This window comes from Pseudochaenichthys georgianus, chromosome 18 (assembly GCF_902827115.2).
Source record: "Pseudochaenichthys georgianus chromosome 18, fPseGeo1.2, whole genome shotgun sequence".
NCBI classification, from domain to species: domain Eukaryota; kingdom Metazoa; phylum Chordata; class Actinopteri; order Perciformes; family Channichthyidae; genus Pseudochaenichthys; species Pseudochaenichthys georgianus.
In genome coordinates, this window is record NC_047520.1 from 19,679,939 (window position 1) to 19,707,657 (window position 27,719).

Genomic DNA, 27,719 nt, shown 5'->3' on the forward strand with positions numbered 1-27,719 from the left:
CCATTTAAGTTATCCGTCTGTCACAGTCAATTACTGTATCTCAAGGAGAAATTCATCATAGTCAATATAAATTATTACATCACATTGCATTTAGCTGACGCTTTTATCCAAAGCGACTTACAATAAGTGCGTTCGACCAACAAAATACAAACTTGAAGAAAACAGAATCATAAAGTACATCAGGTTTCATGGAGCAAAAACATGTCAAGTGCTACTCAACTGTAGAAAATGAACTAAAAATGCAGTAGGTAGGTTGAAGCAAAAACATAAAAGCAGACTGCAACTGCTGCCGTGACCCGGATTCGAACCGGGGTTGCTGCGGCCACAACGCAGAGTACTAACCACTATACGATCACGGCCGCTGTAGTTCTCACAGTATTGCAAACATACCATTCTGAAGGAAAGTACACTTACAAAGGGGGCACCCAGATTTGAACTGGCATTTTAAAGGCAAGAACACTTTCAACGGGGTTACCCAGATTTGAACTGGGGACGTCTTGATCTGCAGTCTAATGCTCTACCACTGAGGTATAGCCCGCATGACTTAAAGAGTTCAGACACATACTCATAGGCTGGACATTACTGTAAAGCTCAAATGACCAGAAGTCAAAAGCCCACGTAGGCTAAAAACGAAATATTTCACATTTGCTTGGTTTCATGTTGAAGGGCCATAATAGTGTTGTTCCTCGTTTCAAATGTTCACTGACTTTGATGGACTGTTTGTTGAGAAGTACTGCTGGAAATGTTGAAAGCCCATCGACCCATGTCGATCCCTCATTCCAGGTGTACTTTGACGGACAGCTTTTTGAGAAGTACATTAGGAAATGATGAACAATTGATTTACTAAAGTGAGACGAGCTAGCCAGGAGTCGAACCTGGAATCTTCTGATCCGTAGTCAGACGCGTTATCCATTGCGCCACTAACCCTTTGTTTTTTTGCTTTCGTAGCAGCTTTTAAACTGTAGAAAATGAACTAAAAATGCAGTAGGTAGGTTGAGACAAAAACATAAAATCAGACTGCAACTGCTGCCGTGAACCGGATTCGAACCGGGGTTGCTGCGGCCACAACACAGAGTACTAACCACTATACGATCACGGCCACCGTAGTTCTCACAGTATTGCAAACATACTATTCTGAAGGAAAGGGGGCACCCAGATTTGAACTGGGGACCTCTTGATCTGCAGTCAAATGCTCTACCACTGAGCTATACCCCCTATGAGTGACAGAGTTCAGACACATACTCATAGGCTGGGAATTACTGTAAAGCTCAAATGACCAGAAGTCAAAAGCCCACGTAGGCTAAAAACGAAATATTTCACATTTGCTTGATTTTATGTTGAAAGGCCATAATAGTGTTGTTCCTCGTTTCAAATGTTCATTGACTTTGATGGACTGTTTGTTGAGAAGTACTGTTGGAAATGTTGAATGCCCATTGACCCATCATCATGTCAATCCCTCATTCCAGGTGTACTTTGACGGACAGCTTTTTGTGAAGTACATTAGGAAATGAGGAACAATTGATTTCCTAAAGCGAGACGAGCTAGCCAGGAGTCGAACCTGGAATCTTCTGATCCGTAGTCAGACGCTTTATCCATTGCGCCACCAACCCTTTGATTTTTGCTTTCGTAGCAGCTTTTAAACTGTAGAAAATGAACTAAAAATGCAGTAGGTAGGTTGAGACAAAAACATAAAATCAGACTGCAACTGCTGCCGTGAACCGGATTCGAACCGGGGTTGCTGCGGCCACAACACAGAGTACTAACCACTATACGATCACGGCCACCGTAGTTCTCACAGTATTGCAAACATACCATTTTGAAGGAAAGTACACTTACAAAGGCGGCACCCAGATTTGAACTGGGGACCTCTTGATCTGCAGTCAAATGCTCTACCACTGAGCTATACCCCCTATGAGTGACAGAGTTCAGACACATACTCATAGGCTGGGAATTACTGTAAAGCTCAAATGACTAGAAGTCAAAAGCCCACGTAGGCTAAAAACGAAATATTTCACATTTGCTTGGTTTTATGTTGAAGGGCCATAATAGTGTTGTTCCTCGTTTCAAATGTTCATTGACTTTGATGGACTGTTTGTTGAGAAGTACTGTTGGAAATGTTGAAAGCCCATTGACCCATCATCATGTCAATCCCTCATTCGGGGTGTACTTTGACGGACAGCTTTTTGTGAAGTACATTAGGAAATGAGGAACAATTGATTTCCTAAAGGGAGACGAGCTAGCCAGGAGTCGAACCTGGAATCTTCTGATCCGTAGTCAGACGCGTTATCTATTGCGCCACTAACCCTTTGTTTTTTGCTTTCGTAGCAGCTTTTAAACTGTAGAAAATGAACTAAAAATGCAGTAGGTAGGTTGAAGCAAAAACATAAAAGCAGACTGCAACTGCTGCCGTGACCCGGATTCGAACTAGGGGTTGCTGCGGCCACAACGCAGAGTACTAACCACTATACGATCACGGCCGCTGTAGTTCTCACAGTATTGCAAACATACCATTCTGAAGGAAAGTACACTTACAAAGGGGGCACCCAGATTTGAACTGGCATTTTAAAGGCAAGAACACTTACAACGGGGTTACCCAGATTTGAACTGGGGACATCTTGATCTGCAGTCTAATGCTCTACCACTGAGGTATAGCCCGTATGACTTAAAGAGTTCAGACACATACTCATAGGCTGGACATTACTGTAAAGCTCAAATGACCAGAAGTCAAAAGCCCACGTAGGCTAAAAACGAAATATTTCACATTCGCTTGGTTTCATGTTGAAGGGCCATAATAGTGTTGTTCCTCGTTTCAAATGTTCACTGACTTTGATGGACTGTTTGTTGAGAAGTACTGCTGGAAATGTTGAAAGCCCATCGACCCATGTCGATCCCTCATTCCAGGTGTACTTTGACAGACAGCTTTTTGAGAAGTACATTAGGAAATGATGAACAATTGATTTACTAAAGTGAGACGAGCTAGCCAGGAGTCGAACCTGGAATCTTCTGATCCGTAGTCAGACGCGTTATCCATTGCGCCACTAACCCTTTGTTTTTTTGCTTTCGTAGCAGCTTTTAAACTGTAGAAAATGAACTAAAAATGCAGTAGGTAGGTTGAGACAAAAACATAAAATCAGACTGCAACTGCTGCCGTGACCCGGATTCGAACCGGGGTTGCTGCGGCCACAACGCAGAGTACTAACCACTATACGATCACGGCCACCGTAGTTCTCACAGTATTGCAAACATACCATTCTGAAGGAAAGTACACTTACAAAGGGGGCACCCAGATTTGAACTGGGGACCTCTTGATCTGCAGTCAAATGCTCTACCACTGAGCTATACCCCCTATGAGTGACAGAGTTCAGACACATACTCATAGGCTGGGAATTACTGTAAAGCTCAAATGACCAGAAGTCAAAAGCCCACGTAGGCTAAAAACGAAATATTTCACATTTGCTTGGTTTTATGTTGAAGGGCCATAATAGTGTTGTTCCTCGTTTCAAATGTTCATTGACTTTGATGGACTGTTTGTTGAGAAGTACTGTTGGAAATGTTGAAAGCCCATTGACCCATCATCATGTCAATCCCTCATTCCAGGTGTACTTTGACGGACAGCTTTTTGTGAAGTACATTAGGAAATGAGGAACAATTGATTTCCTAAAGGGAGACGATCTAGCCAGGAGTCGAACCTGGAATCTTCTGATCCGTAGTCAGACGCGTTATCCATTGCGCCACTAACCCTTTGTTTTTTGCTTTCGTAGCAGCTTTTAAACTGTAGAAAATGAACTAAAAATGCAGTAGGTAGGTTGAGACAAAAACATAAAATCAGACTGCAACTGCTGCCGTGACCCGGATTCGAACCGGGGTTGCTGCGGCCACAACGCAGAGTACTAACCACTATACGATCACGGCCACCGTAGTTCTCACAGTATTGCAAACATACCATTCTGAAGGAAAGTACACTTACAAAGGGGGCACCCAGATTTGAACTGGGGACCTCTTGATCTGCAGTCAAATGCTCTACCACTGAGCTATACCCCCTATGAGTGACAGAGTTCAGACACATACTCATAGGCTGGGAATTACTGTAAAGCTCAAATGACCAGAAGTCAAAAGCCCACGTAGGCTAAAAACGAAATATTTCACATTTGCTTGGTTTTATGTTGAAGGGCCATAATAGTGTTGTTCCTCGTTTCAAATGTTCATTGACTTTGATGGACTGTTTGTTGAGAAGTACTGTTGGAAATGTTGAAAGCCCATTGACCCATCATCATGTCAATCCCTCATTCGGGGTGTACTTTGACGGACAGCTTTTTGTGAAGTACATTAGGAAATGAGGAACAATTGATTTCCTAAAGGGAGACGAGCTAGCCAGGAGTCGAACCTGGAATCTTCTGATCCGTAGTCAGACGCGTTATCCATTGCGCCACTAACCCTTTGTTTTTTGCTTTCGTAGCAGCTTTTAAACTGTAGAAAATGAACTAAAAATGCAGTAGGTAGGTTGAAGCAAAAACATAAAAGCAGACTGCAACTGCTGCCGTGACCCGGATTCGAACCAGGGTTGCTGCGGCCACAACGCAGAGTACTAACCACTATACGATCACGGCCGCTATAGTTCTCACAGTATTGCAAACATACCATTCTGAAGGAAAGTACACTTACAAAGGGGGCACCCAGATTTGAACTGGCATTTTAAAGGCAAGAACACTTACAACGGGGTTACCCAGATTTGAACTGGGGACATCTTGATCTGCAGTCTAATGCTCTACCACTGAGGTATAGCCCGTATGACTTAAAGAGTTCAGACACATACTCATAGGCTGGACATTACTGTAAAGCTCAAATGACCAGAAGTCAAAAGCCCACGTAGGCTAAAAATGAAATATTTCACATTCGCTTGGTTTCATGTTGAAGGGCCATAATAGTGTTGTTCCTCGTTTCAAATGTTCACTGACTTTGATGGACTGTTTGTTGAGAAGTACTGCTGGAAATGTTGAAAGCCCATCGACCCATGTCGATCCCTCATTCCAGGTGTACTTTGACAGACAGCTTTTTGAGAAGTACATTAGGAAATGATGAACAATTGATTTACTAAAGTGAGACGAGCTAGCCAGGAGTCGAACCTGGAATCTTCTGATCCGTAGTCAGACGTGTTATCCATTGCGCCACTAACCCTTTGTTTTTTTTGCTTTCGTAGCAGCTTTTAAACTGTAGAAAATGAACTAAAAATGCAGTAGGTAGGTTGAGACAAAAACATAAAATCAGACTGCAACTGCTGCCGTGAACCGGATTCGAACCGGGTTTGCTGCGGCCACAACACAGAGTACTAACCACTATACGATCACGGCCACCGTAGTTCTCACAGTATTGCAAACATACCATTCTGAAGGAAAGGGGGCACCCAGATTTGAACTGGGGACCTCTTGATCTGCAGTCAAATGCTCTACCACTGAGCTATACCCCCTATGAGTGACAGAGTTCAGACACATACTCATAGGCTGGGAATTACTGTAAAGCTCAAATGACCAGAAGTCAAAAGCCCACGTAGGCTAAAAACGAAATATTTCACATTTGCTTGATTTTATGTTGAAAGGCCATAATAGTGTTGTTCCTCGTTTCAAATGTTCATTGACTTTGATGGACTGTTTGTTGAGAAGTACTGTTGGAAATGTTGAATGCCCATTGACCCATCATCATGTCAATCCCTCATTCCAGGTGTACTTTGACGGACAGCTTTTTGTGAAGTACATTAGGAAATGAGGAACAATTGATTTCCTAAAGCGAGACGAGCTAGCCAGGAGTCGAACCTGGAATCTTCTGATCCTTAGTCAGACGCGTTATCCATTGCGCCAAGGACATAGCTTGTGAGTCTATGTTTGATAACCGTGAAGTAGCCGAAATACACCCTGCGAACCGGGTTCGAATCCCGCTCAATCCCTTGTATGTCAGAACATGCATAAATGTAAAGGTGGAGCTTGGAGCTTATTTATTATTTTACCACACTTTTAAATCAATGGATCATGTAAGTTCTTCACCATAATAATTCGTGATTCATTGTCTGTTTATATGATTGTACTTTGTAACATAATCTAAATCTTCAAAGTAACTCATGTTATCAAATCAATGAAGTTCAGAGTCAAATCTTTGCCTCTGAAATGTAGTGAAGTATTAAGGAGCATGCAAGGAAGTACATCATTGTACAGTACTTCTATAAATGTACTTCATATAGAATAGTACTTAATAGTAATATGACCAATATGTATGAGGATTATTGTGATGTTGTGCATTCACTATTATAATTACAACTTTTAATAAATGTATTAAAACTTAAGAACAAAGTATTAAGTACATATAACAATAATGAAAGTGAAATATGATGATGAAATATTCAAAACAGAAACATCCAAACTTGTTTTATATGTATTTATATATTTAAAATAAATAACAAATATTTAAAAGAAGTTAAAAATACAGAAACATCCAAAACTGTTTTATACGTGCTATGAGGTCACAACAACATTGTAATACCAATATAAACAATAATAATAATAAAAGTGTACCATATATAACATAACTAACTAAACAGTGCCATCAAATGTAAAGAAATAAAGTGTCAAATAAATAACAAAATGACCCACCGGCTCACAACATTTGGTCATTTAATGTGCATCCCCTCTCTTTTTTTCCCCATACCCTCTCTGCTCCAGCACAGCCCTCCAGTCCTCATAGGACTGGGTCTCGGAGTCTTGACAGTACCAATTTCCAAAGTACTGTGAATGGGCTGGTGGCTTCCTGTCTTGGTTGCACTTTTTACAAAGGATGGTGTCTGTCTTTTTGATATATTTTCGTTTGCCTGATCCCGATTGCTCCCTCTCCTCTTTTCTTTTCCTGTACTGCTGTGTGGTGTATGGCACGTTACTCTGACCGGATGTTAGGGGGGCCTGAGCAGCTGATGGCAATGGCATGTTGAGAAGCATCATCTGAGGAAGCTGCACAGATGGTACCAAGTGGATGGATGTTCAAGTTAATACAGGGTATATGCAGGAATCCTGAAGTCAAATGTAATACCTTTTAAAGAGCTTACGAAATGCTTTTAGCACCTGTTAGTGGGCTTAGTATATGATAGAGGTTGCATTTGTATTGTGGAATGTGCCATATGATTTTTTTATTATTGATCTATTTTGAATAAATCACGATTATAACAGCATACAAAAGTTGTCAGTTAGTAACAATCGTTCGTTGCGCCGGAAACATCAACTTCGGCCATTTCCGGCAGTGACGTCATGAGTGGAACACAGCTGAGCTCAGTCCCGTTTGAATGCATTGAAGGGCCAAATATTACGACAAAGGATGCACAGCAATAAGACGCCAAGAATAATTGGCAAGCGATATGTTGTATGGGGATGTGGGGCCGTCTCAACATCTGGTTATGGGATGTTTTTGTGGCCAAAAAATGATCAAATGTTGCGTATATGGACAAAACAAGTGCGTCGTACGAGGCGGACGTTTGCTAGACCAGGTAACCCGGGGTCGATGAAACCGACGATGTGTGGGCAGCACATCGAGAGATCGTGTTTCGAACAATCAACAATGCCCGCTAAGGAGAGAGAGTAAACGCTTTCTCGAAGGTTCGTTTTGCTTTCTTACAACGTTACGTTAACTCAACCTTACGTTTGCCATGAGGCTATTTTACTTCCCTTAAGAGCTAGCTGTCTTAGCTAACAACAGTTAGCAGCTAACGTTTTCTGCAGTTTGTGTTTCCACTGAAAAACGTGATGTAGTTATTTAAGGGTAAGTTAACTAAACGTTATCTTACAAGTAGAGAAAGTTAAGTTGTGTTTAAAATCGTCAATGTAATGCACGTTAAAGGTTTTGTGTTGAGCATGAAGTTAGCTTTACTGTAGTTCACCAAAGGTTAGCATGTTAAGCTGCACTTTCTGTGGCAGCTCGCTTAATACAAAGAGGGGTTTTGTGCTTCATTGTAAACTTTTCTTACAAATGTGTGTTAATCTACCTGAAATTGTAGGGACAGTTTTTTTCTACTCAACTATACAGACCATTATTGAGGAGATGCAAAACATACTGTCAATGAGTTGGGTCTGACATATACTTTGAGTAATGTTACTATGCTGCTAAAAAATGAAACATTATCAGATGAGGACATCACCAAAGTGTGTGAGTCTGTCAGGGGATTTGATCTGTTCTTTGCATGTCGTACAGGGCCTGTACACACTGCTCTGGTATGAATTAAAAATATAATTGTAAAATGTATGTCTCTCGCTCTTGTCATCATTCAGGCTTTGCATTTGAACTCCTATGACTGGTTGCGGACTTGAAGGGAACGACTCCATGGCCTTCCTGACATCCAGGAAAAAGGTGAGATTCTAATCCATTTCAATGCCAACAGCCAGTCATTGTTTTTAACTTTTTTAATAGGATTTTTTGGGGAATTTAAGTTGTATTGGACAGTAGAGATGTACTGGAAACAGTAGAGAGGGAGGAGATGATATGCAGCAAAAGGCCGAGCCGGATGGTTGCTGCTCCGTGTGGAGCGTGTTCTATCAGGTAAAGCACTTTGGTACCCAGTTATTTATGGTATTGAGTTTAAATTTAGCCTTTGGAAGGTCATTTCTGCATTGTAAAGACTGAAAAAACATTTATTTGTCTCAACATTCCTGTAATAATTTGTTTTTTTTATTGTTGATATTGTTTTGTTCTTTATTTTTGTTGTGAGAATCACTTTGCAATTGTGTAAGTGCTATATACATAATTATACATAATTATACTAATATTATTGTTGTTACCATCATTACCATTATTTAAAAAAATGTCTTTGTTTTCTTTATTTATCGCTGCAGAAAGGATCTTGCCAGCCCACATCAAACACCTGATCAAGAACTTGTGAATCTTCAGGCAGAAAAGATGAAAACACCTGTTCAAAGTTCCAGTTTCCTGTACATGGAACCATGCCTGTCCTCTGTTCCACATGTCTTCAGTCAGTCCTGAGGCCTGTACTACGAAGCAGGATGTTCTCTTCGCGGCTAACTTCAGGGAAAACTCCGGCTTTCCGGTCCTACGACGCTGGTTCTCTTCTTAGCGGGCTAGATCTCCATGGTAACTTATGCTGAACGGCTAAACTGCCCCGGAGCAGGTTATGTTGCAGGCTAAGAGCTCAACTCAGTGAAAGCACCGCCTGCTGACCAATCAGAGCTCAGTGTGCGGAGTTTAAAGCGATCAAGTCATATTACAGGAGAAAGGAAACACAGAAAAGCTGCCGTTGCAGGAAAGACGGCCGGCAAAAATCACCGACTGTGTGAACGTGAACATGAATAGAATATCACCTCCATCTTCAGAGCAATCTGACTATTATAACATTAGTGTTAAGAAAGCTTACTTAAATATCTGCCTCAACATCAGTACCCAGGTCAGAGTAACATTAAGTACAGTCCGCGGCATATCACTTCATAATGTATCATATATCTCCTGATCTGAGTCAGCTGAGCCGTATCTGGCCGTGCAACACTCACAGCGTCACATACTGTATGCAGAAGTATTATTTTTGCAACACGTTGAGTTGAGGAAACACTGGAGTCAGAGGTAATGAAAGTCAGATGGTGTGTTAGACGGGGCAGTGATATCATAAACCTGTTAATGTACGCATTCAAAGACTTGTTCTGTTCCCAGCTGTATTCACCTTGCAGGTGCAGCTCTGTGGCTTTGATCCTGATCAAGTGTTTAAGTCATGGATGTTTAAAGTTTAACTTCTTCATATTTGACTAGTATTAAAGTGCACTTTTCATTCAGGAAGTATGACGCTGCGCTGTCAGTACGCTTCTCCATGTTTGTGATTGGTCGAATGCTCCAGATACCACCCCTTTCATGTGAACGCGCACCTAACTAGATAGGACACGGCTGGCTTGAGCGATCCACTTGATAACCCGCGTCGTAGGACCGCTTAGCGAGAGCACGTATGTTTTGGATTAGGCCAACCGGCTAACTCGAACATATCCAGGTTAGGTTGAACCGGCTTCGTAGTACAGGCCTCTGGACCCTATGACTCGGACACTAGTTCTACCAAGGCTTATTAGAGGTAAGAGTGGTAGGAGAGGAGTGGAGTTATCTTTGTATTTAGGCTGCAAGTCGACAAAGGTGATCAGATGCTAATAATGATCCGATTCATTTGATATTGATTGTCTGCCAATACCGAATCCTGATCCGATTCTTCTATTTCCCAGATAATACAGCTGCACCGTGTACACTCGCTCTATTTGTTTTTGCCATTGTAATTCACCATAAGCAATTGTTGACTGTAACGTCTAGACTCTATGCCAACCAACTGTAATTTGTAATGTATTATACTTTAACGGTTCTGGCAACCACAGCAGCCCAAATGTTAACGTAAATATTAAGTTTTCTTTTTACAGTGTACTTATATCTGTACATTTCTTTTCAGTTTGCTTCAAGAAGTGGCTTCAACAGATAGAAGTGCAGGCCAGATTGGGAAAGGCTGCACGCTACACAACGGGAAACATTATAGACATGAACAAGGAAAAACAACAAACACTTTCTTTGTTGCCTTGTTCTTATCATGCATAGTGTTACGGTTTTTGTTACCATTTAAATATTGAATTCTATGTATTACTTTTATTTTAAATCAAATGCACCGGTTTTAGATAATATATTTATTTTGATGTGTAGGTTGATTTGCAGGTTGGTTGTTATTTGTATAATTATTGTATTGTTACTGTGTATTTTATTATATTAACTAGCTATTTATTAAATTAAAATACTATTATGAACACTATACAATGTCTTTATTTTGTAGATACCACAATACATGACACAATGAATCTTTGTAATATATTTATGTTCTCTTGTTTAAATAATCATACCAGTATTTAATGTATGCTGGTCACCTGGAATCCTGGTAAGCTCCCAGCAGGGTATATTTAATACTATTATTAAACATAAGCTGGTGATAGATGGATAAACCAGCCATCCTGGCCAGCTGAAGTGTCCAAAACCCCTCTCCAGCCAACCATTCCAGCCTAATATATACTGGCTGGTCAATTTACAACAGCCTGACCAGCTACATGTATCTAAACTGGTTATTTCAGCAGTCATTATTATTTATTTACTATTTTTTGAGAATCTCTATGAATTTTAGTCAAATGTATATACCAGTCTCTGTTCTGTTGCCTGAGCCAAGTTTGCCTGCTACATTACGATGTATTATTATTGATTTACTATTTTTTGAGAATCTCTGAATTAAAGTCAAATGTATACCAGTCTGTGTTCTGTTGCCGCATCGGATCTCCGCCAAATGAGTCTTGTCTGTCACTCGATTCTGTCTCCAGAGTCCGACATCAGCCACAGAGGTAGTGTATTATTCAACAGGTGTTCTACTCGTGACGTGCGTGACGTCACTAACCGGCGAAAGCTGTTTTGTTCGGAGCGGTCGTGTAACATCGGAAGTGAGCATGGAAAGTTGTAATAAACCACGATTTATAAATACTGCGGGCATATTGTCATGAATGACATGATTTCCCATTAATAATAGTATATATATTATCGTAATAAGAAAAGTATTGTCCTTCATTTCGTAAGCTCTTTAAGACCTTTTTTAAGACCCTTTCCATACATTTTAAGACCTCATCGCAACTTCGAGTTCTAACCGGTTACATTGGCGACACACTTTATCTCACATTTACTATTGATTGTAAGATAGCACAACTAAACAGAGTGCAGACAGACTACTGAAGCCTCCTCTCCACATGAACTTCCACCTCTCTGTGAAGGTCAGGGTTAATGCAGCATGCTGCTTTGTTGCTTCTGTGTTCTTTCATTCCAGTAGAACTCCTCAGAAACCATTAGAAACCAGTATTTGACCAGTAAACAAAACAATTGACAAAACTTTGAAATATTAAATATTAAACTTCATGAGCTTCAGCGGGGTAATGCCATATAGGAGCTCCCTCACAAATACCCAGGGGTTAAATTGGGCTGGGGCTGTCCGGGGCAAAGCCCGGCACATAGGACGATGCTCTGACGTCATCACCCTCACACATTTGTCATATGTTTACAAAAAACAATATATATGTTAAGACTTTTCTCGTTCTTAATATAGACTATATTTAGGGTAGATATGTGTTGACCTTACTTTAAAATAGCAGATCTCTGTGACCGGATATAGTTTGGCTTAGACCCCGGCCCCACGAGGGTCCTCATACAGAAAAATGCAAATGCAAAAAGTAGTACGTATGTAGTACATATGCCAGGCCTGTAAGTGGCGCTGCTGCCGCCACAAAATACACCAAAAGCAGCGAAGAAGACCCCGGAGCATGGTTGTCATGGTCGCCCTTCTGTTTATTCTCCGCGGTGGACGGCGTGTTCTCCTGCTGTACATCTCTCAGGTAGTCCACCAGCAGATTAAACCCCCCCCACAGAGCGGAGCAAGGCAACGACATTTAAAATAAGAAGCAGCATTTTATGGCACGCTATGCATGGGGCCACCTTGAGGGGGTTTCCCGACATGTTGTTTCAGTAAATTAAAGGGTGTTTCATGTTGTCGTTGCTGTGGACCTTCTTAATACCTTGGAAAATGCCGTTTAATACTTTTTAATACTTTTTAATAGCCTTAATTTTCGCTAAATTGATTTATCAACTTTTAATACTTTTTAAGACCCCGCGGACACCCTGTAATAAGGATCCTTTAATAAACTTGACTACACTTATTAAGGTGAAGACAGTATTTCAGACAGTTTCAGTCATTTTAAAATGTTCTGTGGGCGGTGGTGGCGAAGTCGATAGGGACTTGGCTTGGCAATTGGAAGGTCACCAGTTCAATTCCCGGCAAGACCAAGTGCTACCGAGGTGTCCCTGAGCAAGGCACCGTTCCCTACACTGCTCCCCGGGCGCTGTTCAAAATGGCTGCCCACTGCTCCTAACACTAGGATGGGTCAAATGCAGAGAAACAATTTCCCCACGGGGATTAATAAAGTATATCAAAAAAAAAAATCTCAAAAAAGTTCTACTTAATATAACAAACCTTTTAGTGCTCTCCACACATGGTGCCACAATCTTTTTTGTTGCCCTGAATCGCCCCTGCTTCAGTGTGTTTTTGTGACAGGGTGGATAGATGGTCTTCCTCTTGTCGAAATCCCCCAGTGCCTGCCACAGAGTGATTATTTTGGTGCACTCGTCTCCACTTAAGGCCAGTAGGTGTTCTCGGAGACCAAACAAAAACTCTGCCAGCTCCTGGACGGCTCCATACCCCTCGATATTGTCAGGGCCAACACAATCCTACAAAGAAAGATAATTCAAACATATTTGATAGCAACAAAAAATGCTATTAATTGTAACTGACATAACCCAGATTACAAGCATGTACATAAACATAAGAAAGGTAAATTGGTCCTTATATCGACTGAGGTGGATTGTTGTGAGGACAGGGTGCTGGTGGAGGATGGAGGAGGGACCACAGACAGTGAGGACAGGGTGCTGGTGGAGGATGGAGGAAGGACCACAGACAGTGAGGACAGTGTGGAGGATGGAGGAAGGACCACAGACAGTGAGGACAGGGTGCTGGTGGAGGATGGAGGAAGGACCACAGACAGTGAGGACAGTGTGGAGGATGGAGGAAGGACCACAGACAGTGAGGACAGGGTGCTGGTGGAGGATGGAGGAGGGACCACAGACAGTGAGGACAGGGTGCTGGTGGAGGATGGAGGAAGGACCACAGACAGTGAGGACAGTGTGGAGGATGGAGGAGGGACCACAGACAGTGAGGACAGGGTGCTGGTGGAGGATGGAGGAAGGACCACAGACAGTGATGACAGTGTGGAGGATGGAGGAGGGACCACAGACAGTGAGGATAGGGTGCTGGTGGAGGATGGAGGAAGGACCACAGACAGTGAGGACAGTGTGGAGGATGGAGGAGGGACCACAGACAATGAGGACAGGGTGCTGGTGGAGGATGGAGGAGGGACCACAGACAGTGAGGACAGGGTGCTGGTGGATGGAGATGGAGGAGGGACCACAGACAGTGAGGACAGGGTGCTGGTGGAGGATGGAGGAGGGACCACAGACAATGAGGACAGGGCGCTGGTGGAGGATGGAGGAGGGACCATAGACAGTGAGGACAGGGTGCTGATGGAGGAGGGACCACAGACAATGAGGACAGGGTGCTGGTGGATGGAGATGGAGGAGGGACCACAGACAGTGAGGACAGGGTGCTGGTGGAGGATGGAGGAGAGACCACAGACCGCAAGGACAGGGTGCTGGTGGATGGAGATGGAGATACAGAGGACGGTGCTTTTGATGAGGCAGCAGGTAACCTTTGAAGGTGGAAGGTGGGGACAGTCCTGAAACTCCTCAGGTTCAGCATGACCTTCATGAACCTCTATTGCCACCTCGCTGCTCTCTGACTCTTGTATGGCCAGCTTGTAGTCCTGAAGAACTTGACCAGTTTGCTGGTAAAGGTACTCCACTCCAATCAGTTCCCCTTTCAAATCAAATAAAAATACAATTAGATAATACACCATCATATATATAATATAATTTTAAATATAAATGACTTCATCTAATTACTCTTGGTATTTAGATGATGTTATTTGCATATCAATCAGAAAACATAATGCAAGTGATAAAATGGTAGGCTATTAGTATACTACAAGCAAATAAAATATATATCTACCAGTGTATTTTCGTGGCCCAACATAAGGGATGATCTTCTTGCCTAGAACCTCCTCTGCCAGAGTATTCACCGCATGGCGAAGAAGGTGATTGTAGCAGTGTGGATGCTGCTGCTCATCCCTGGTTGCTGCCACAGCCCGGTCCTCATTCCAGCGTGCCAGTCCATCCAAAAGATAGGCTTGGAAAAAGGTGTTACTTGCCAGAGTACCTGTAAAGTACATTTTGGAATGTATCGTGTTTTTATTTCAGATCATTTCAACATATGTATAGATAAAAACACAGCTGTTATTTATTCCAATCCAATGGTGATTAATCTAACCATAGGATGAGAAAAGGTATAAGTAGCCTATATTTTTGTATGAAAAACTCGACCTTCATACTAACTATTTAATAATTTCCTCTCAATTATAGTGTATTAAAGTACCTTATAATGGAAACAGGCCTGCCTACTCAAGTACAAGTATTTCATAATATAAGGTGGTGTATTTCATAATATAAGGTGGTGTTAACTGCATTGTAACAACTGCATTTTAACTGCCCTTCACTGTCCCCCCCGGACTTTCATTGTTTACAGGTGAGGTTTAGTATTTAAATTAATGGTAAAATAAAAACAGATGTCGCGGTTACAGTCAAGGGCAAGATTTGTTTTGCCCTTGTTTTATTTGTATATATATCATGCTGTTAAAGCTCGCTTAAAGACTAAATGCACTTTTAAAACACGTCGGTGGCTGCCGGTGACGGACAATAAAAGAAGCTCCGCTCGTTCGCTCCCGTCCGAGATTCTCTCTAGCTCGTAGTTATGTTAGTCCTTAACTTAAGCTGGGTCATGTCATAAACAGGCATGTTCTTTAGCCAGATATGTCAACATTACATTGACGAAACATGTACATAATAATCCGCTACCGGTAAACATCACATACATGGAAAGGTTACGGCGGGACATGTCCGGTTCGCTAGTCATTAGTAAAATGTCCCCGTGCAACATGTTGTTTAGTTAACATATATCTAGACATCTAATATGACAGTTTATAAGCATTGACAACACAGTTAAAGGATGATGTACTTACTTTCGTGATGTTGGAAAAAAGTGAATCTCTCGCTCGCGGCGTCCGCATAGTAGCCCCGCCTACGGAGACGCTGATTGGTCAATTCTTGGTTGCTGCGGGAGCAATTCTTGGTAGCAATACGGCCGCTGATTGGCCAGAGCTCTCAATTCTTGGTTGAATCTTGGTAGCAGACGTGAACGTGATTGGCTGTCGCTACCAAGAATGAGCTCGACTCACAGGCGACCGAGAGCGCCACTAACCCTTTGTTTTTTGCTTTCGTAGCAGCTTTTAAACTGTATAAAATGAACTAAAAATGCAGTAGGTAGGTTGAGACAAAAACATAAAATCAGACTGCAACTGCTGCCGTGACCCGGATTCCAACCGGGGTTGCTGCGGCCACAACGCAGAGTACTAACCACTATACGATCACGGCCGCTGTAGTTCTCACAGTATTGCAAACATACCATTCTGAAGGAAAGTACACTTACAAAGGGGGCACCCAGATTTGAACTGGGGACCTCTTGATCTGCAGTCAAATGCTCTACCACTGAGCTATACCCCCTATGAGTGACAGAGTTCAGACACATACTCATAGGCTGGGAATTACTGTAAAGCTCAAATGACCAGAAGTCAAAAGCCCACGTAGGCTAAAAACGAAATATTTCACATTTGCTTGGTTTTATGTTGAAGGGCCATAATAGTGTTGTTCCTCGTTTCAAATGTTCATTGACTTTGATGGACTGTTTGTTGAGAAGTACTGTTGGAAATGTTGAAAGCCTATTGACCCATCATCATGTCAATCCCTCATTCCAGGTGTACTTTGACGGACAGCTTTTTGTGAAGTACATTAGGAAATGAGGAACAATTGATTTCCTAAAGGGAGACGAGCTAGCCAGGAGTCGAACCTGGAATCTTCTGATCCGTAGTCAGACACGTTATCCATTGCGCCACTAACCCTTTGTTTTTTGCTTTCGTAGCAGCTTTTAAACTGTAGAAAATGAACTAAAAATGCAGTAGGTAGGTTGAAGCAAAAACATAAAAGCAGACTGCAACTGCTGCCGTGACCCGGATTCAAACCGGGGTTGCTGCGGCCACAATGCAGAGTACTAACCACTATACGATCACGGCCGCTGTAGATCTCACAGTATTGCAAACATACCATTCTGAAGGAAAGTACACTTACAAAGGGGGCACCCAGATTTGAACTGGCATTTTAAAGGCAAGAACACTTACAACGGGGTTACCCAGATTTGAACTGGGGACGTCTTGATCTGCAGTCTAATGCTCTACCACTGAGGTATAGCCCGTATGACTTAAAGAGTTCAGACACATACTCATAGGCTGGACATTACTGTAAAGCTCAAATGACCAGAAGTCAAAAGCCCACGTAGGCTAAAAAACGAAATATTTCACATTCGCATGGTTTCATGTTGAAGGGCCATAATAGTGTTGTTCCTCGTTTCAAATGTTCACTGACTTTGATGGACTGTTTGTTGAGAAGTACTGCTGGAAATGTTGAAAGCCCATTGACCCATGTCGATCCCTCATTCCAGGTGTACTTTGACGGACAGCTTTTTGTGAAGTACATTAGGAAATGAGGAACAATTGATTTACTAAAGTGAGACGAACTAGCCAGGAGTCGAACCTGGAATCTTCTGATCCGTAGTCAGACACGTTATCTATTGCGCCACTAACCCTTTGTTTTTTGCTTTCGTAGCAGCTTTTAAACTGTAGAAAATGAACTAAAAATGCAGTAGGTAGGTTGAGACAAAAATATAAAATCAGACTGCAACTGCTGCCGTGACCCGGATTCCAACCGGGGTTGCTGCGGCCACAACGCAGAGTACTAACCACTATACGATCACGGCCGCTGTAGTTCTCACAGTATTGCAAACATACCATTCTGAAGGAAAGTACACTTACAAAGGGGGCACCCAGATTTGAACTGGCATTTTAAAGGCAAGAACACTTACAACGGGGTTACCCAGATTTGAACTGGGGACGTCTTGATCTGCAGTCTAATGCTCTACCACTGAGGTATAGCCCGTATGACTTAAAGAGTTCAGACACATACTCATAGGCTGGACATTACTGTAAAGCTCAAATGACCAGAAGTCAAAAGCCCACGTAGGCTAAAAACGAAATATTTCACATTCGCTTGGTTTCATGTTGAAGGGCCATAATAGTGTTGTTCCTCGTTTCAAATGTTCACTGACTTTGATGGACTGTTTGTTGAGAAGTACTGTTGGAAATGTTGAAAGCCCATTGACCCATCATCATGTCAATCTCTCATTCCAGGTGTACTTTGAGGGACAGCTTTTTGTGAAGTACATTAGGAAATGAGGAACAATTGATTTCCTAAAGGGAGACGAGCTAGCCAGGAGTCGAACCTGGAATCTTCTGATCCGTAGTCAGACGAGTTATCCATTGCGCCACTAATCCTTTGTTTTTTGCTTTCGTAGCAGCTTGTAAACTGTATAAAATGAACTAAAAATGCAGTAGGTAGGTTGAGGCAAAAACATAAAAGCAGACTGCAACTGCTGCCGTGACCCGGATTCGAACCGGGGTTGCTGCGGCCACAACGCAGAGTACTAACCACTATACGATCACCGTAGTTCTCACAGTATTGCAAACATACCGTTCTGAAGGAAAGTAAACTTACAAAGGGGGCACCCAGATTTGAACTGGGGACCTCTTGATCTGCAGTCAAATACTCTACCACTGAGCTATACCCCCTATGACTGACAGAGTTCAGACACATACTCATAGGCTGGGAATTACTGTAAAGCTCAAATGACCAGAAGTCAAAAGCCCACGTAGGCTAAAAACGAAATATTTCACATTCGCTTGGTTTTATGTTGAAGGGCCATAATAGTGTTGTTCCTCGTTTCAAATGTTCATTGACTTTGATGGACTGTTTGTTGAGAAGTACTGTTGGAAATGTTGAAAGCCTATTGACCCATCATCATGTCAATCCCTCATTCCAGGTGTACTTTGACGGGCAGCTTTTTGTGAAGTACATTAGGAAATGAGGAACAATTGATTTCCTAAAGCGAGACGAGCTAGCCAGGAGTCGAACCTGGAATCTTCTGATCCGTAGTCAGACGCGTTATCCATTGCGCCACTAACCCTTTTTTTTTTGCTTTCGTAGCAGATTTTAAACTGTAGAAAATGATCTAAAAATGCAGTAGGTAGGTTGAAGCAAAAACATAAAAGCAGACTGCAACTGCTGCCGTGACCCGGATTCGAACCGGGGTTGCTGCGGCCACAACGCAGAGTACTAACCACTATACGATCACAGCCGCCGTAGTTCTCACAGTATTGCAAACATACCATTCTGAAGGAAAGTACACTTACAAAGGGGGCACCCAGATTTGAACTGGCATTTTAAAGGCAAGAACACTTACAACGGGGTTACCCAGATTTGAACTGGGGACGTCTTGATCTGCAGTCTAATGCTCTACCACTGAGGTATAGCCCGTATGACTTAAAGAGTTCAGACACATACTTATAGGCTGGACATTACTGTAAAGCTAAAATGACCAGAAGTCAAAAGCCACGTAGGCTAAAAACGAAATATTTCACATTCGCTTGGTTTCATGTTGAAGGGCCATAATAGTGTTGTTCCTCGTTTCAAATGTTCACTGACTTTGATGGACTGTTTGTTGAGAAGTACTGTTGTACCCAACAGTACCCATCATCATATCAATCCCTCATTCCAGGTGTACTTTGACGGACATCTTTTTGAGAAATACATTAAGAAATGAGGAACAATTGATTTACTAAAGCGAGACGAAACTGGAATCTTCTGATCCGTAGTCAGACGCGTTATCCATTGCGCCACTAACCCTTTGTTTTTTGCTTTCGTAGCAGCTTTTAAACTGTAGAAAATGAACTAAAAATGCAGTTGGTAGGTTGAGGCAAAAACATAAAAGCAGACTGCAACTGCTGCCGTGACCCGGATTCGACCCGGGGTGTGTTAGAAATTAAAATCAATGTTGATATGGCGTCATTTGAATTAAATACACTATTTAATTAAAATCAGTTTTATTCTGAAAAACCGGAAGTTCACTAACTATTAACTTAATACTTTTATTCTGAAAATGCTTCACTTCCGGTTAGCATTAGCATGTGGCGAAATGCTGCATTTTCAAACCATGAATCAACGGTGAAATGACGTGATGTTGTACACTGAGCACACTGCCAAGGATTGACCTCTTCTACCTGCTGACCTGGACTGACCGGTCGGATGAGGAGAGCGCCTCCACTCGCACATTTCATTTTGTACACCACCGCATCTTTTGTGTAATTAAATGCTGTTAACTTTTATAAGCTTCCCTTGACTCTTTTCAGTCTCTCCTGCCTTCAGGGTTCTAGAATACACTAACAATATCAATAATACAAGCTGAAGTGTTCTACCTGCAGTCACGAGAGAGGATTAGCCCACCCCCCATCTCCTTCAGTTCTCGGATGATCCCAGCCTGCTCATTTTGCCAGGCCTGCACGATAGTAGGGATTGTGTACAGGCGTTGATGGTGGAAGAAGGTGCCGACACTGATGCACTGAAGCCCTAACAGTTTCAACATCCGTATTGTCTGGGTAGCCATGCAACCTGAGAAGTGGATGACCCCACTCAGTAACGGAGCGTCCAGACAGCAGCGTGCGTTGGCGCTTGGAAGTGGGCGTATCTGAAGCTTGGGGATTTTTTGCGAGCAACGCGACCAATAACCAATCACATGAATCTCCCGCCTCCGGCATACAAAGCAATAGCAATGTTAACACGAAGTACACTGGATATAAAATCCCCAAACAGGCGAAAACCTACCAGTTTTCACTGTCTCTGCCCCCTCCCTCCATGCCTCGCTCCTCCGGTTTGTATCCCGGTAGATGAACAGAGACTGATCATACAGCACCGGGTGATTCACGACCGCTATAATGAATTTTCCCTCAATTTTTTGGAATATGAGGAAATGACCTGCGTAGTCTCTCCCAGCATACACGCGGTTTGATTGGCTAGCGCTTGTACTGGCAGATTCGCATAAACGGGATTTCATTGGCTGACGCCTCCGTCGAGGCCAGCAACGCTCCACGTCGCTTCCCAAAATGCAGTTCGGCTACAAGTGACGTCACCCCATTCAAAGTGAATGGGCAGAAGCGTTGGAAGCTTCAACGCGCGTTGGAAGCTTCAACGCACGTTGGACACAACTTTCATCCCTCCGGAGATTCTACGCAGCCCGGAGGCAATCGGTTTCACCGTCCCACCAGCGAGGCAGCGGAAGGAGAGGAGACAGAAGCGGGGTAAGCGAGCTGGGCTAAGGGCTAGGCTAAAGGCTAACCCGTACAGACCGGCGCTTCCGAGCCTATTCCTCGCCAACACCAGGTTTCTAATCAACAAGATGGACGAGATCAGGGTGAGGTGTGCACCCCACTGTGTGACGATCATCACAGAGTCCTGGCTGAACCACAACATCCCTGACGCCGCTATCGAGCTAGCCGGCTGCTCTATTCACAGAGCGGATCGCACGAAGGACTCCGGAAAGAGCCGAGGGGGTGGACTTTGTGTCTACGTAAACAACAGCTGGTGCACAGCCTCGGACATTGTTAGTAAACATTGCTGCCCAAACTTGGAGGCATTAACGGTAAAGTGCAGACCTTTCTTGTTACTGAGAGAATTTACAACAATAATACTGATTGCCGTCTCCATCCCCCCCCAAGCTAACGCTAAATTAGCACTGGAAAAGCTACATGATGACATCAACAAACAGCTGACGGCGCACCCGGATGGTGTAGTCATTGTAGCAGGTGATTTTAACCATGTTAATCTCAAAGCAGTCTTGCCTAAATTCTATAAAAATGTGAACTTCCCAACAAGAGAAAACAACGTCCTGGACCAGGTCTACACAAACATCCCAGGGGCATTTAAAGCAACAGCATCCCCACATCTAGGACAATCTGACCACATCTCACTAATTCTGACTCCAGTTTACAAACCACGGATCTGCAAAACAAAACCAGCTATCAGGACAGTACAAGTGTGGTCTGAGGAAGCCACCTCAATGCTGCAAGACTGTTTTGAACGCACAGACTGGGATTTGTTTGCTGAAGGGTCAGATCTTGGGGAATACACTGAGACACTAGGATACATAAAGTTCTGCACAGCGAATGTTTTAACTCAGAAGACAATAAAGCTGTTTCCAAATCAAAAGCCATGGATTACTAGCAATGTGAAGTCATTGCTTAAGGAGCGGGACGCAGCATTCAGGTCTGGGGACAAACAATCCTACAGTGAAGCACGGGGGAAACTCAAGAGGGGCATCAGGGATGCTAAGCACGATCACAAGCAACGTATTGAGGATCACTTTGTTAACAACAACAACCCCCGCAGCATGTGGAACGGTATCAGGGCACTAACCGACTACAAAAGCACCAATCTGCTGCCCAGCAATGATGCAGAACTCCCTGATGTCCTAAACCAGTTTTTCGCCCGCTTTGACACCCCGGGAGAGGAATCTGCTCCACTCATCCACCCACCTGCTGAGGAGACAACGCTGGTTCTACAGCACCATCAGGTGTGGACCACTCTGAGGAAAATCAGACCTAGCAAAGCTGCAGGCCCAGACGGAGTGCCCGGCCGGGTACTGAAGGCATGTGCGGACCAGCTGACAGAGGTGTTTACTGATATATTCAACCTCTCATTACAACAAGCTACTGTTCCAACATGCCTCAAATCCTCAACCATCATTCCAGTGCCTAAAAAGACATCTGTGAAGTGCCTAAATGACTATCGCCCAGTCGCGCTTACACCAATAGTCATGAAACTGGAAACTGGTGCTTGCCCATATCAGAACAATCATCCCACCTGACCTTGACAAGCATCAGTTTGCCTACAGGCCAAACCGCTCCACAGAAGACGCCATCGACGCAGCCCTCCACACCTCTCTGACACATCTGGAATTACCAGGCAGTTATGTGAGGATGCTGTTTTTGGATTTTAGCTCTGCATTCAACACCGTCATGCCCCACAAACTGGTCAGCAAACTGAATATTCTTGGCTTTGGCTCTTCACTTTGCTCGTGGGTCATGGACTTCCTGACTGACAGACCACAGCAAGTCAGAGTTGGTAAGCACCTATCATCCCCCCTTATACTAAACACAGGAGCCCCACAAGGTTGTGTGCTTAGTCCCATGCTCTTCACACTCTTTACCAGCGACTGCACCCCCATCCACACCTCCAACTCCATAGTAACATGTGCAGACGACACCACAGTAGTCGGTCTTATCACAGACAATAAGGAGACAGCCTGCAGGCTCGAGGTGGAACATCTGACTGACTGCTGTAAGGAACACAACCTTGTCCTTAACACATCCAAAACTAAGGAGCTCATTGTTGATTTCAGGAGGACAAAAAAGGAAGTCCATCTCCCCCTCCACATCCATGGAGAAGCAGTGGAGAGCGTGGAAGACCTACGGTTCCTTGGAGTCAACATCTCCAATAAATTAACATGGACCTCAAACACCTCAAACCTGGTGAAAAAGGCTCAGCAGAGACTGTTTTTCCTGAGGAAACTGAGACAGGCCAGGCTTCCACAAAAACTGCTGGTAAACTTCTATCGGTCGACCATTGAAAGCACAGTGACCAGCTGCATAACTGTGTGGTACACCAGCTGCACAGCCGCAGAGCGGAAGGACCTGCAGCGGGTGGTGAAGGCCGCTCAGCGCATCGTTGGGACTGAGCTGCCCAACCTTGATAACATCTACAAAAGTCGACTGCAGAAGAAAGCCAGCAGCATCATCAGAGACATCACACACCGGCCACTCACTGTTCGAACCGTCCGGCAGACGGTTCAGGTCAATAACAGCACGCACCAACAGACTGAAGAACAGCTTCTTTCCCAGAGCTGTGGCCTCCATCCCTCCCATCCCTGTCCAACCACAAAACGCACTATAACATGCACACATACAAACACACTACTTCCCATCAAAGACTGCAGCCTCAAATACCATGTTATTTATTTTTATTTTTATTAAGTATCAACTGATATTTTTTAGTAACTATTTATATTGAAACATTGTAGCTTTATATATTTTAACATTCTGGTAAAGTGCATATGATGACCCTGATTATTATTGCTACGATCTCTGCTTTATCACTGTTTTTATGGATGTGTTCTTATTTATGTTATGTATTGCATTGAGAGATGCCAACTGAGTTTCGTTGCACTGATGTGTGATGACAATAAAGATATATTCTATTCTATTCTGCCAAAAACACTCATACCCACATGCTGCACACACCTAAGAGATGTGAAAAGCAGAACATTGCCAGTACAACTCTTAGTGAGTCAAAAATCAAGTATACCATAAAACGAATGAAGTATAGACACAGTGAGTTGATAAAACATCAAAATAAAACAAACATTTACATACAGGTTATGATACAACCTTTATTTTTACATCAGTGGAATTCACACACATCCTCTTTATATATGTTCCCTCTTGCTGCTCCACATTACCCTGGGTTTCCCCACAACAGGCAGGGCAAATGGTGAACAAGGACATCAGCTGGCTTTGGCACACAATGAACTTGTCAGCAGCACTGAAAAAAACAAAAAAACACTTGTTATTTCTGACTGACACAATTTGGTAATACACACCATCTAACATTAAAAGAAGCCTTACTTGAGATCAACATTAGTTCGCTGCAGTGGCTCCTTTGATGGTCTTGGAGTTGTAACAGCCTGCATCATACTGAGATGTTTTTCTAATATGTTTTTAACATGTACAAAAACTATGCCGAGTCTTTACCGCGTTTTGATGTAAAATGGGCGCGCTACTTCTGCGTTACATTTACCTGATGAACGATGCAAAGGTCTGAGGTTACACTGAGCCGCAGTGAAGCACAGATGTTGGCTGAGGAACCAGTGGAGAGATGACCTCTTGCTCTGGGTCTATAAGCCCAGCATCACTGGCTGTAGGTGAATCTGCAGTACTGTTGTCTCCCAAAGTCTTGAAAACACACACATGAAACACAGGACTACACATCAAAATAAATAGCAACTGCGCCATTAGCTATGCAAATAAAGTCCCCACGCTAATTATAGCTAACATTATCCATTATGACTTAGCAAGTGGGTTGAACAAGCTAGCAACATTAACTTACAGCAATAAATACTAAACACACGTTGCTTGTCATTATTGAAATCATTATACTGACTAATTTGGAAGTTAGCAAACGTTAGAAAAACAATACTTACGGTGCACAGTTCACGTTTTCGTTTTGCTGACTCTCTGACCGACGCTGCCGCGCTCTGACCCGCCGCTACCGGCGGCTGCTGCTGCTGCTGCCGGAGCTGTGTGTATTGACGGAACCGCACTAGCTATCAGCCTCACATGGCCCTGGCTTCGATATCCCATACTGCACTCCCTCACATCACTTGACTCATAATCATCCGGTCAAAAATGAGCGCTACACACGACCGCGTTTTTCATCACAGACGCAGCATTGGAGTTCAGTCTCTTTGTCTGCACGAAACGAACCCAGGACCGAAAGTTAGCTAGCGTTCTTTTCCTGTTAGGGAAACTGTGGACTCGATGTCCTGACAGGCTGGTATTTGTGCAACCTGCACAAACACAATACTGCACCATGATTACAGATGGTGAAATACAATGTAAAACTACCGAAAAATACCAGCTCACTAAAACACAACCGCTCAACTCAACGCAACTACTAACTACACCCGCGGCCAGAGAGCGGAGATGTTTACCCCATGTGATGTAATGACGCGTTTGACGTATGACCTTAAAAAAAGCCGTTTTTAAGAGCAGAGCTCAAAATTGCTCCTTTCCCTCTGAATTTCTGCCCTTATGTCTCATAAAACATATCAAATCCTACATTCACTTTTTTAATTGTAATTTTCAAGCAAGTTTAAGCATAAATGTAGAAGAAAAAAAACCTGCAAGATGCTCTTTAACTTCCGAGTAATGCCCTTTGCCTTGGGACCATCACTGGGAAACTTTTTTACCTTTTCAAAAAGGTCCGCCACAGAAGGTGCTGGGAAGGACATTTTTTTCTTCGGTGCGCCTGTGATTTGATCATACTCCGCATATTTGTCCGGGTGTTTTGATTTCAAGTGGTGGAGTAATCCCGAAGTGGTGAAAGTCTTTGCAGTTACACCCCCTCGAGAAATGTCAGCTGAACACGTTTTACAAATTGCAATCCGCGCCTCTTTCTCTGATATTTTGAAATATCTCCAAGCGGCAGACATGTTGGCTGTGAGCCAGCCGCGAGCATGCTTACGTCATCACAACAACACGTTCTCTAACATTCGGTGATATTTTTTCGGTGCTAAAACCCTTTCGGCCGAAAGGGCCTTTTTAACCATTTTCGGCCGATAATTTCCGGTGGCGAATATTCGGTGCATCCCTAATAAAATTACCGTAAAAATACCAGCTCACTAAATCACAACCGCTCAAACCAACTACAAACTACTACCGCGGATTGGGCAGAGAACGAGTCCGAGGAAGTTGCTCCCCGATGTGATGTAATATGACGCGTTTGACGTATGACTGCTAAAAAAGCAGTTTTTAGTAGCAGAGCTCAAAACGGCTCCTTTCCCTCTGAATTCCTGCATTAACATTTTTAATTGTAATTTTCAGGCAAGGTTAAGCATAAATGTAGTATAAAAAAAACCCTGCAAGTTGCTCTTTAAATGGAGTTCCACTTTAGAGAACACGTGAATTGTAAATAAATACAGAGAAAATATAACAATTTGGAATGAACATTTTATTGGGGTCACAAAGGTCAAAAACAGGATTAAGAAAACACCTATGGATTCTCACCGTGACATACGGAGGTTTCACGGGAAATAAGCCCCTCCTCCACCTCTATATAAACAGCGTGTGGAAGCCTTTTCCAGCTCACTCTGTCCTGATGCCGCGCAGCGAATGCATCTCTCTTGCTCACGTGTACACGCATATAGCTGCATATCCTCCTGAATGCTGATCCTCACACGCACAGCTACATGTTCCTATAATACACACTGCTTGGATATGATCACCTTGCAGGGCTATCCTGGGGGGGGGGGAATTGTTTAGTTATAAGCCAAAACATTCAATGACTCCAGGGTTTACTACCGTAGACGTGTATTATAATTGTTATATATGAGTGGTAGTAAAAACACTACTATGATAGCTATCACTCAACGTAATAACATTTTCCTTGCTATTTATTTAACAAACAGGTGAGATTACCACGGCACCCTTGTCAGCTGCTGAGCGACGTGGAAGGGAACAATCGGGCTACCTATTCTTTTTTAAGGGGGAGGGAGGTACCCATAGATATATATAAACACTAGATGGCTCATGGGAGATTTTCCAGTGTAGCTGACTGGCCGCAATCTTGCTACAGTCAACAGTTACTCTGATTCGCGTTATGGTAGCTGGTAGCTGGTGATCTGCACAAAAATACTCTTAACTCGCTGAAATCTTGACTGATTTACAAACGGTTTGGTTTATTATAAACATTATTAGCATGGCTATGATACAGGATGCTTGGACATGTTGAAATTGCAGCTTTTCTTTGTATCTGGTTGTATTTATTAGCTGGCTAATAACAAGAGGCTGTCAGTGAGACCTAGTATTACAAAGTTCACCCAGCAACATAACTTAAGTTACACATGATTTCTTCCAAGTGGTTTGGCTTGTTAAAAACATCTTGCATTATGATACAGGAATTTGCTGGCTTTGTGTTTACAGAAGTACCTGACTATGCCGGACTTTTGTGCAGCCTACGGATGCTCCAATCGCCACTGTCTGCAAACAAGAACCCGTGGGATCACCACATATGTTTGCTCAGTCTAATAAACCCATAACATGGTTGTGAAAGAATACCAAAGCTGAGGCTGGACGATGATTGATTGTTAGTGTGCCATGTGTCACCGTGTGTCTTATTGGTTTTGTGGTATACTGTATTTTATTTTA

At 43.0% G+C, this 27,719-nt stretch overlaps 22 non-coding genes across 22 annotated transcripts; all 22 read right to left on the minus strand.

The window, feature by feature from the left end:
- Positions 1–287: 287 nt before the first annotated feature.
- Positions 288–359, minus strand: trnah-gug (transfer RNA histidin (anticodon GUG)). Its single transcript has one exon. It is a non-coding gene; the product is annotated as a tRNA-His (tRNA).
- Positions 360–854: 495 nt separating this feature from the next.
- Positions 855–927, minus strand: trnar-acg (transfer RNA arginine (anticodon ACG)). The gene has a single exon. It is a non-coding gene; the product is annotated as a tRNA-Arg (tRNA).
- A 216-nt stretch (positions 928–1,143) lies between these two features.
- trnac-gca (transfer RNA cysteine (anticodon GCA)) lies at positions 1,144–1,215 on the minus strand. The gene has a single exon. It is a non-coding gene; the product is annotated as a tRNA-Cys (tRNA).
- Positions 1,216–1,537: 322 nt separating this feature from the next.
- Positions 1,538–1,610, minus strand: trnar-acg (transfer RNA arginine (anticodon ACG)). Its single transcript has one exon. It is a non-coding gene; the product is annotated as a tRNA-Arg (tRNA).
- A 228-nt stretch (positions 1,611–1,838) lies between these two features.
- Positions 1,839–1,910, minus strand: trnac-gca (transfer RNA cysteine (anticodon GCA)). The gene has a single exon. It is a non-coding gene; the product is annotated as a tRNA-Cys (tRNA).
- A 322-nt stretch (positions 1,911–2,232) lies between these two features.
- Positions 2,233–2,305, minus strand: trnar-acg (transfer RNA arginine (anticodon ACG)). The gene has a single exon. It is a non-coding gene; the product is annotated as a tRNA-Arg (tRNA).
- Positions 2,306–2,972: 667 nt separating this feature from the next.
- On the minus strand, positions 2,973–3,045 carry trnar-acg (transfer RNA arginine (anticodon ACG)). The gene has a single exon. It is a non-coding gene; the product is annotated as a tRNA-Arg (tRNA).
- A 100-nt stretch (positions 3,046–3,145) lies between these two features.
- trnah-gug (transfer RNA histidin (anticodon GUG)) lies at positions 3,146–3,217 on the minus strand. The gene has a single exon. It is a non-coding gene; the product is annotated as a tRNA-His (tRNA).
- A 57-nt stretch (positions 3,218–3,274) lies between these two features.
- trnac-gca (transfer RNA cysteine (anticodon GCA)) lies at positions 3,275–3,346 on the minus strand. The gene has a single exon. It is a non-coding gene; the product is annotated as a tRNA-Cys (tRNA).
- A 322-nt stretch (positions 3,347–3,668) lies between these two features.
- trnar-acg (transfer RNA arginine (anticodon ACG)) lies at positions 3,669–3,741 on the minus strand. The gene has a single exon. It is a non-coding gene; the product is annotated as a tRNA-Arg (tRNA).
- A 99-nt stretch (positions 3,742–3,840) lies between these two features.
- trnah-gug (transfer RNA histidin (anticodon GUG)) lies at positions 3,841–3,912 on the minus strand. Its single transcript has one exon. It is a non-coding gene; the product is annotated as a tRNA-His (tRNA).
- Positions 3,913–3,969: 57 nt separating this feature from the next.
- trnac-gca (transfer RNA cysteine (anticodon GCA)) lies at positions 3,970–4,041 on the minus strand. The gene has a single exon. It is a non-coding gene; the product is annotated as a tRNA-Cys (tRNA).
- Positions 4,042–4,363: 322 nt separating this feature from the next.
- trnar-acg (transfer RNA arginine (anticodon ACG)) lies at positions 4,364–4,436 on the minus strand. The gene has a single exon. It is a non-coding gene; the product is annotated as a tRNA-Arg (tRNA).
- A 99-nt stretch (positions 4,437–4,535) lies between these two features.
- Positions 4,536–4,607, minus strand: trnah-gug (transfer RNA histidin (anticodon GUG)). Its single transcript has one exon. It is a non-coding gene; the product is annotated as a tRNA-His (tRNA).
- Positions 4,608–5,102: 495 nt separating this feature from the next.
- trnar-acg (transfer RNA arginine (anticodon ACG)) lies at positions 5,103–5,175 on the minus strand. Its single transcript has one exon. It is a non-coding gene; the product is annotated as a tRNA-Arg (tRNA).
- A 217-nt stretch (positions 5,176–5,392) lies between these two features.
- On the minus strand, positions 5,393–5,464 carry trnac-gca (transfer RNA cysteine (anticodon GCA)). The gene has a single exon. It is a non-coding gene; the product is annotated as a tRNA-Cys (tRNA).
- A 10,766-nt stretch (positions 5,465–16,230) lies between these two features.
- On the minus strand, positions 16,231–16,302 carry trnac-gca (transfer RNA cysteine (anticodon GCA)). The gene has a single exon. It is a non-coding gene; the product is annotated as a tRNA-Cys (tRNA).
- Positions 16,303–16,624: 322 nt separating this feature from the next.
- trnar-acg (transfer RNA arginine (anticodon ACG)) lies at positions 16,625–16,697 on the minus strand. Its single transcript has one exon. It is a non-coding gene; the product is annotated as a tRNA-Arg (tRNA).
- A 667-nt stretch (positions 16,698–17,364) lies between these two features.
- Positions 17,365–17,437, minus strand: trnar-acg (transfer RNA arginine (anticodon ACG)). The gene has a single exon. It is a non-coding gene; the product is annotated as a tRNA-Arg (tRNA).
- Positions 17,438–18,404: 967 nt separating this feature from the next.
- On the minus strand, positions 18,405–18,476 carry trnac-gca (transfer RNA cysteine (anticodon GCA)). The gene has a single exon. It is a non-coding gene; the product is annotated as a tRNA-Cys (tRNA).
- A 322-nt stretch (positions 18,477–18,798) lies between these two features.
- On the minus strand, positions 18,799–18,871 carry trnar-acg (transfer RNA arginine (anticodon ACG)). The gene has a single exon. It is a non-coding gene; the product is annotated as a tRNA-Arg (tRNA).
- A 99-nt stretch (positions 18,872–18,970) lies between these two features.
- trnah-gug (transfer RNA histidin (anticodon GUG)) lies at positions 18,971–19,042 on the minus strand. The gene has a single exon. It is a non-coding gene; the product is annotated as a tRNA-His (tRNA).
- Positions 19,043–27,719: the final 8,677 nt, after the last annotated feature.